The 9,769-nt window shown below is 34.9% G+C and overlaps 1 long non-coding RNA gene across 2 annotated transcripts in view; it reads left to right on the forward strand.

The window, feature by feature from the left end:
• The window catches only part of LOC149067580 (uncharacterized), a 58,208-nt gene extending 48,702 nt beyond the window's left edge, over positions 1-9,506 (forward strand). For both annotated transcript variants that reach the window (XR_016195340.1, XR_016195339.1), the window contains exons 2-3: positions 4,931-5,006; positions 9,069-9,506. This is a non-coding gene — a long non-coding RNA (uncharacterized LOC149067580). The remainder of the gene's footprint in view (positions 1-4,930; positions 5,007-9,068) is intronic.
• The last annotated feature ends 263 nt before the right edge of the window (positions 9,507-9,769 follow it).

The following is a 9,769-nucleotide window of genomic DNA, read 5'->3' on the forward strand; positions in this document are numbered from 1 at the left end:
AAACTATCCCATAAACATGGCAAAAAATAAATAATTAAAAAAAGGAGGACCTATAACCAAAACTTCTGCACCCATAGAGGGCCTCTCACAAGTCACAATAGTATCGGCACTCTCCTGGAAGAGAAACACTTCTTGTAATCTATGAGTGAATATCTGAACTCACTGAAGCCTATTTTTAGGAGAAAATAAAACTGATTGAATATTCGTGTTTAAGTAAGCCTATAGCTGCATGCAAAACTGAATGAAAAATTGTATCGTTATGGAAAATTCAACCAAATAACGAAAAAAAAAATGTATATATACAGTATATAATTGTGTAACGAAAAAAAACACGATAGTGATTTTGGCGGGGAAAATTTCTATGATATCGCGCCAGAGTGTCGTTGCCGTTGCTATGGATTTTTAATAATGGTAACCAATATTTTTTATAATTTAAAAAATTTAAACAAGTAAACATCGGTTCAAAACGACTTTTTTTCAGTATTTTTTTCAAAATCATAGAAAAAATTGAAATATTATGTATAAAGGTTCATCTTAAACCTCCGATATATGAGAACTATATTTTGCGGCGAAGGAATACACTCTCTACCTTTCTCTTCACTGCAAAGTTAACCTGAAACAGACTATAGTATTTCTTTCAGTGTTCAACCACGGGGAGGGGGTGCATTATCTTTATTGGCAGTTATACTCTATAGCAGTCATCTTCAACCTGTTGCTCGCGAGCGCGACGGTGTTCCCTAAAGTACCCAGAGTGTTCGGTGCTCGTGTCCGATTTAGTGCTCGCGTGCACGTGATCAACGTTCCAATTAAACACCATGGAGGAATTGCATTCAAGGATTAAAATCGTCATTTCATGCATTCGTATGTTAAACTTGCCGTAAGGGTGCTCTACTTTTGATGATGGGTACAGGCAGTGCTCGTGACTGGAAAAAGATTGAGGACCTCTCTGCTCTATAGACATAGGGAAGGAGCAAAGAGATTGGATGAATCGGGAAAGCACGTAACGGTACCTAGCCACCGTTGTCTCAGTGACAGAGCTGTAGCAAGGGAGCCACAGGCTGCCAAATTATCAAGTCATTCAAATCGTACGCAACCTTAAAAATATAGTGATCTTTCACTTTTGCGTCGGTGCAAGCTGGGCGTCTATTACGCTCACGTCGTTATACAACGAGGTCGTTAGTGACGTCACGCCCTTAACGCAAATTCTCAACGAGCCTCATAACGCAAATCTCAGCGACCATTGTCAAAAACTTGATTTTTCTCAGCAACCCGCGGTATGTCGTTATCTATTTTACGAAAAACTCCCTGGTCCGAGAGTTGCGTTAGCTCCGAAAAAGATGGACCAATCGGATAATTTTCTCCGCTGCTGATAATCATCATCACTATCAACGAGTGCTGTAGCACGTGCGTTATTATTATTTTATTTATTTGTACGCGTTAGTGTGTGTTGGTTGTCCCTAATTTTCCAAGCTGCATTTTTTTTTAATTCATCCGGATTATTTTTATTTTCATCAAATATTTGAGAAAAAGGTAGGCTATGCACGCACATGATACTGGAAATTTTCTAAATTATTACGTTTAAAAAATGATTTTCTATTGAAGTTCAATGATGTTATGAATTTCCAAAACGACTATCAAAAATATCATATCTTACCATGTTTTTAACACATTTATCTACCGTCTTGATATTAAGTCAAAATCAAGAACAAGTAACCTTTTACATCATTAATTAGAAAATTGGTTTTCTTGTTTCACACATGAAAATAAAGCGCCACCAAATTTACACTGTTGTTGACATCTTTTTTATACTCCGATCAGAAAATGCACTCAAGGATTAGAAAAAATGTATTTGTTGATTAATAAAATTTACTTTGATTTTTTATAGTGTACAGAGTATAGTGTGTAATGGTGTTTACTGCATTACACTTCTGTGTACTGCACAGAAAGTAGCAATACTTAATTGATATTACAAAATATCAATGTTATTAAACGAATTAAGAAGGGGAAAATCTGGAGACGTTTAAATATATATTGACGTCGATTTTGAACGAGATGTAAAAAAAATATTGAGCAAATTTCAAAATGTCTTGAAAACATCGCGATAGAGAGATTTACCAGTTAAATAATATTCTTATATTGAGATGAGTTTAAGATTAGAATAAAGGCATTTTCATGCAAGATTTAAAAAAAAACGTTTTGTAGAGTGATTTATCTTTGTACCGAGTATAATAATTTATAACGATTTACCACTATGAATAATTTTTTCCAATCAGTATGTGTACAGATAACATTTTAAACGATAATGCTGTCTCTGAATCATGTTACTAAATTAAGTAATGTAATTCAGAGAATTATTATTCATTATAATGAACAACTTGATCAATTAATAATGAATGAATAATTTCCAATTCTAACTAATTTGTCTCCGTTGCTCTCACCATCGAAAAATGTACGCGCGAGCGGCCATGTTTATTTCCGTAACGCGAACATAACGAGTGGTCTCCGGTTCTCGTTAGTTAACGTTTTACGTAACGATGTCGATAACGAAAATCGCTAGTAACGATGTGAGAAAAATCAACCTTTAGCGATGGTGACGTAAATCTATCCCACAATGCACCGCAAACCCCAAACACGTTTGAAACGCAGGCATAACGACATGAGCGTAATAGACCCCCAGGGCTGCCACTAGGGAGGGAGGAGCAGGCTGGTCTGGTGCCTCGGGCGCTGGACCAGAAGGGGCGCCGAATTCACCCGGTTACTGATTCTCGTACATGGAAAGGGGAACCAAAATGCCGGTTTGCCCCGGCTGACAAAGTATCTATATAGTTGCTGCCCTGGGTGCAAGGGAACAAGGAAAAAAGACGCATTAGTGGGAGAGGCGCATAAGTGAATAAATAGTATTATTTACCAATATCTGCAACCGAGAGTACAAAAAATCGTATTTTAACTGAGGGAAACGTATAATTGAGAGATCACTATCATTCCCTAATGGTTTTCAGAATCGGTCTAGATCAGTATTTTTTAAATTAAAAGTTTTAAAAAACGACATAGACCATTGTTTGCCCAAACGCTCCAATTCATGAATACTTATGGGATTCAATGTCCTTTCACTAAGGGGCGTTAACCATTTGGGAGCTTTCCCTTAATTTTTTCTCTATCCATGGCCGTCTTAAGAGCATCGTGGGCCCCCGACCAAGTCATTTTTCAGAAGTCCTATCAGGAAAATTCTCGAAAAATTCAACTGCTTTTCGTTTTTCTGAGGCCCCCGGGCCCATGCGTTAAAACGGCACTGTCTCTATATTGGCAATATCGCTCCCGGTGGACGATGGAATGTTCCAGGGAGTCGATAGAAGCTACGGGTATTACATACGATATTATATAGGGTGATCATACGTCCCGTATTTCCCGGGACAGTCTATTGCCTCCTATATCTCTCAGGATGTAATGACTAGACCCTGCGCTCATGCGCCAGTGGGCGCGGCCTTATTCTATCCTATGAGCACTCACTACTTGATTATTCACATTGGAACAGATTTTACTACTTGATGACTTGACTAGTAAATTACTTGGCATGTATAAACAGGCCATTAATGTTGTTTGCTGATCCACTCCACGAATGATTTTAAAACAATATGCCTTGGTGACTGGAGACTCGGACCACATGCCCCATCTAATAAACTTGCTGAGCTGCTTGAGGTCCTTAATAATTGAAGCGTCGACCGAATAACGGTCTTTGTTACATTTTTGCAAAATCATTTTTTTGATTAGATAACGTTCAGTTAGCTTTCATTATATGTTCCTTTAGTAAGTTCCTGCAGAAACCAACAGATGTAGCTTGTATGCCACTTTACAAAGCTGCAATCTAGGCAAAAACTGTTTCCCTATTTCAGTGATGACTTTTATTGAGTCTCCTCCAAAGTTTGTAACATAGACCATTGTTTGCCAAAACGCTCCAATTCATGAATACTTGTAGGATGCAATGCCCTTTCACCCAGGGGCGTTAACCATTTGGGCGCTTTCCCTTAATTTTTTCTCTATCAGCTCCAGGTACTGTACAATTTATACTATAATTACTCAAACGATTTGAGAGAACTTTACTTTTCAAAAATATATCCAGTAGTCCAAAATGTCTGTTGCAAATTCTAATGGTAGAATTTGTTCTACCTCTTAATTAAATCTCTTAAATTAAATTTAATTAAGTGTAAAGTACATTATTATAATAAGTGCAATGGTGTTTTTTTTTAAATTCAATTAAAAAGAAATACATCTACTGTGCATGATTGGCTTTTTTTTTGTCAGCTTTTCCAATTCAAAATTTTACAGAAATAATAAGTACAATATTATTGTAATTGAGAAAATGTAGACAAATTTGGTACTGAGTTAACAGAAAATTATGATCTAACTGAAAATAATATTGTGCACATTTATTGGATATTAAAGTTTTATTTTGTAACAGTACATGTGCAATGTACGGATTATGTAAAAAAAAGTGAATATAAAATTCTCAGTTGGGCCTTGGGTTATATTTCTATACCTGCAAGAAGGAAATGTATGTTTAATACTACACAAAAATGTGAGAGGTGACTTGAGAATACTTTTACTCTACACTTTTTTTAACTGAGAGCAAAGCATTGATGGAAATATCTACCATTAGAACGGAACCTGGGTACATTGAAGTCAAGCACAAGATTTATATACACACAGCTAGTGAAACTTCTACATAATCATACTATCTATAGTACAGAAAGAATAATAATGACTCTATAATCCAGGACATCTAATTATCATATGCGAAACAATCATTTAATGTCAAATGCTAACGTTTTCTGTGACCCTTTGAGAAACATTTAATTTTTACTTGTGAGCTGTTCATGAATCTTTTAAACTACTAGCAGAATGACTCAAAGTTACACACGTTTTCTATTTCTAGACAAGCCAAGCAAGAAAGATTTTTGACCCTTGTGGAGGAGACATATTGCTGTGCATTCTTCAGTAATGATCGAAAGGTAAGTTGACAAACAATAAATGACATTTTTATACTATGCAAATCTATGTAAATCATATAAATACAGTGTTTCCTGAAGTGCAACATCCCATATTTTTTTAAATAATGACTTTTTTTTTTTTTGTCATGTAATAGCATTCAGGATATCACATTTGCTTATTATAATTCGTCGAATTTTTCTTCTGTGGATATTCCAATGCTTGCCAATTAAAGGGTTAAAATAAAGATGGCTAAACCCATTTTGAATATGAGTATTTCCCAGAGCTATAAAAAGATTCAAAATCAATTAAGAATGACGTCAACCTATGGCTGCTATATTAATCAATCATATGACTCGCTGACAAGACATGGACACTCATGGCCATTAGACAATATTATATGAAGCAGTTTTCCAAACCTTTTGTTCCATCGTCCCCTGCTTGTAAATTATTTTTTCCCATCACTCCCCAACTAGGGTTGTTTGGTTTAAACCAAATAGTTGTTTTCAAAAAATCAAATGTAAGTAGCCTAAATATCATTTTCCCCTTGAAAAATATCATATTGGTTCATTATTATCAAAATTTTTCATTTTTACCACATTTTCTATTCTTGGGGTACATTTTGATGGTATATCTTTAAATGGCATAAGATGGTATAAGTGGTTTTTTTTTTTCATAAAGTCTCAAAAGTGGCCTGAATATATATATATTTTTTTCATATGAAGTATCTTAGTTATTTAAAGTTATATACAGAAGCCGAAATTTCTCATTCTTACCACATTTTCTAACTTTTCATTCTGATGCTCTATCTTTAGCAAATTCATGAATAAGGATTGCATCACACATCTAAATGTAGTGATGCATTATCTCACAGGGATTCTTTTTCCCTTCACAAAAGAAGCAACAACAGTAGTGACACCATGATGCTAGGGACAGGTGGTCCTGTAATCCAATAAAAACATCAGCTGTCCCTCAGGGGCGTAGCCAGAAATTTCGTTCGGGGGGGGGGGACCACTTTCATTTCCGGAGGGGACCAAAGTGACAGAACAATGGATTTGGCCATCTTTTTCTCTTTTTTCTGTCATTTTCTCACATTTCGGGGGGGGGGGGGACCAGACCCCCAAGTCCCTCCCCCTCGCTACGCCCTTGCTGTCCCTGAACCACAAAGACCAGTGTACTAGTAGCTACATTACCCCACAGACATTTTCATTTTCTTTCCCATAAGAAGTAGCACATCTCCTAGTCTTAATATTCAACAGTTGTTTTTTTTAAATATTTTCACAGTTAAGCCCAGTTAATCAAGGTTCTACTGTATAGTAGTTAACAGATTTATGAAAAATAATCACTATATACAGGGTAATTGTAATTAAAGTTTTGATTCCAAAACTATACAATAACTACTGGTCAGAATGACTTGAAAATTTGTTGTGGTTGTACCTCAAAATGTTATGAACAGCGGTCAGATTGCAAACTTAGGTGAACTGGAATCTCCAGCCCATCCCTTATATGTTAGAAGTTCCTCAGGAATATTAACGTGGGGCGTGTTTGGTTTAATAAAGGTGAATTGCAAGCGCATCCACATCATGACCATGGCATATTCTGATCTGTTGTTGCACAAGAATTTTTGTGCTTTCACGTCATAGTCAGAACACGGTGGACAACATATTTAATATTTCTTGTTAGTTATTTGTTGAATTACTTCATTTGTGATGTTTCTATGAATTATGAAATCGTGCAATGCTATAATTAAGTTATCATTTTGCCATGACTGGCTGTCGTTTCCAGTCTGTGAGCAAATTTCCCACATGTTGTATGTCATTAACTTTACATTTTTAAGTATTTTTTCCCCTTTACCAAATAAAATTCCATTTCTTCGGGAATATTCATGTCAATTTTCAAGTCATTCTGACAATCGTTCTTTTTTACAGTGTTTTGAAATCAGAACCTTAGTTATAATCACCCTGTATATCATAAATCATCCCTAATTAATCTGCATTATTTATGCTTCATTATATTCACCTAATTTTTATTATAGTTTTTGCAAAATAGCTTCCTAATTAAGCTTACTGTGAAAGTAACTGGAGAAAACATCTTTATATATTATATGATTAATAATAACATTAAAAGAATTTCAAACACGAGGAAGTAATGCATTGAATGAAGCTAAAAATAATTAAATTGCAAAAGTTGGTTTTTGTTAAAATGTAAGAAATTTAATTAAATATGGGAATAGTGTTAATTACGTTAATAAACATTTTATTTTAATTAATTATTTTAGAAGTTTGATTTTTCAGAAATTTTATTGCTTTCAATGTTAATACTATTTAAAACAAAAAAAAAGTTTTTTTTACCAACCTGGCCCCCAACTCAAGCCAACCCGTAGGATCTTATCACCCCCTTTGGGAAACACTAATATCAAGTTGTTTTTTGTTTAACCAAGAATTTGAACTTTTTTAATCATCTAATTATAGAAAACAACCATCAGAGTATTTTTTCATTGAATTTAAAATTGCGACTATTGATGATTACAAGAATTTTTAATGGTACAGAGAGAATAAACACAATTAATTACAGTGATCCAGAATATTACAAATTTGACGTTTCATTAGTTCATAGAGTTTGGTTTCATCCTGAAATGAACAAAAAGATTAAATATGTGAAACCCAATTTAAAAATTGTAACATATATGAAAAACAGTGTTTTTCAAATAAAATTTATTGAATTATACGTTGAGAAAACACTGAAGAGAGGGAGTGCAATTAAGAAAAATAGTCAATCTAATATATTTACCTTCATGGGTCCGATTAGCTTCCATTATATACCCAAGACATTGTCTTGCACCTTCGTATGGGCGAAACTCGTATATGTCCAGAGTGATGTCCTGGCAAAGCAGGAGTTCTTTCCCGATCGACTCTACGTAGGATTCATCTAATGGAACAGGAGATGTGATCACACATTTATTCGGATTAACTATCGTGATCACAATCTCATTGGCACCTGTAAAAAAAGTGTTGTATCATTACACATTTAAAGTACATGTATACGAAAGCGATTTGATTTAATCATAAACAAATTCAAGTAGAAGAAAGTAAATTTTGTAAATGTCATTACTTCGTCTTCGTGGCATGGCACTTTAGTTTCACAAACTAATAAACAGGGTTTTAACAATGACCGCAGCGCCACAATACTTAATTATAACTTGCAGTAGGCCTATATCGAAAACATTAGTTTACTGAGGAGCAGCACTCGCTTGAAAAAAAAATTTAATTTTTTTTTCAAAAAATTAAATTTTTTTTCTTTAGTGAAATTCCGCATGAATTGTTTTTGTTGCTGAAAATATATAAAAATTATATCGTTTTGTGAATTTGAAAAATTAATTAATTCAAGGATATAATTTGTTCTTGTATCGAACTAAGTTTTGGGCATTCTTCCGCTACGTCATTTGACCAATAACGTCAGCTGTTATTGACGTTCCACTCTTCGTTGTTTCATAAGCAGTTCTTTGGTTGAAAGCATTTCTAACTTGAAAAATGATCAGATTTTATCGAATCTACAAAATTGTATTCATTTTACGATTTTACTTTACATAGTTTACCATTTCCATTAATATTTTAAAATATCTGTACCGTAAAGTAGTACAACTTTGTGCCAAGGTTACAACATTGCGCCACACGATCTCCAAACGTCAACGCGTTATAGCGTTGAATGGTTGCGAAAGTAGAGGTTCGGAAATATACTGGTAGGAAAGTACACGTATGTAGAGGTAATGTTAGGTAAGAATAACCTTCCCAGTTATCCCACGTATTTATCAGAAAATTATTGGGGATTTGCAAGTTTTTGGTGTATGAAAAATTGAAACGAGTCTCCTTTAGTTAGACCATTTAGGGTTTCCTGAGAGATCTGGTAAGTGTATATGTTTAGCTCCACGTTATCTACTACAAATTGGTGCATTATATGCTTCTAAATGTTTTTTTGTCTACCCGTAATATTACTTGTTATCAATAATCAGAACTTTGTGCTACAACTTTGTTAATTTTTCCCAATATTCATATTTTTCTCTTTTTTTTCGCTAATCGTGTTGAAAGCCGAGATGAAGTTGAGTGTGCCCACTTATTTGATGATGTAGAGGAGAGTGTACGAGGTCATGCACAACAAAAGGAAGAAAATATTTACGTTATTGCGGAATATTGTGGAAAGCTTTATCCAGGACTGAAGGTTTCCGAGCCAGACGACGAAGGAGATGTACTAGTTTCCGCTATGATGAAGAAAGGAAAGTATTGGACAGGGCCGTCTTAAGAGCATCATGGGCCCCCAGGCCAAGTGGTTTTTCCGAGGCCCTACCTTGTAAATTCTAGAAAATTTCAACCGGATCTCATTTTTGTGGGGCCCCTCTTCCCCTGAGGCCTCCTGGGCGTGCCCGGGTGGGGGCCCATGCGTTAAGACGGCACTGTGGCTGGACCCTGTTGACATCGTCTGGTATCGCGAAAATCAAATTGTAAGCGAAATAAGTCCACCAAAAAATATGCGAGAAATAGCATGTACCTAGGTCACATGAAGCCGTGTGTTCTTCGCAAGGGAATTTAAATTTGTTAAAGGTAGATGTGTATCAAACCTACCAACAGTTCCTTAATAAAAGAATTTTAATTAAACTTGTTTTCTATCATTTTTTATTTAATTTATAAAAAACGTAAAGAAAGAAAATGAAAAATAGGGTGTATATAATGTTTGGTGGGTTTTTATTACCGCAGATACGTGGAAACGATAAAAGCAGATCGAGTTTATTATG

Source organism: Pholcus phalangioides, unplaced genomic scaffold, assembly GCF_987345545.1.
Source record: "Pholcus phalangioides strain wild (caught in Gottingen) unplaced genomic scaffold, Ppha-v1.0 ptg000029l_1, whole genome shotgun sequence".
Classification (NCBI taxonomy): domain Eukaryota; kingdom Metazoa; phylum Arthropoda; class Arachnida; order Araneae; family Pholcidae; genus Pholcus; species Pholcus phalangioides.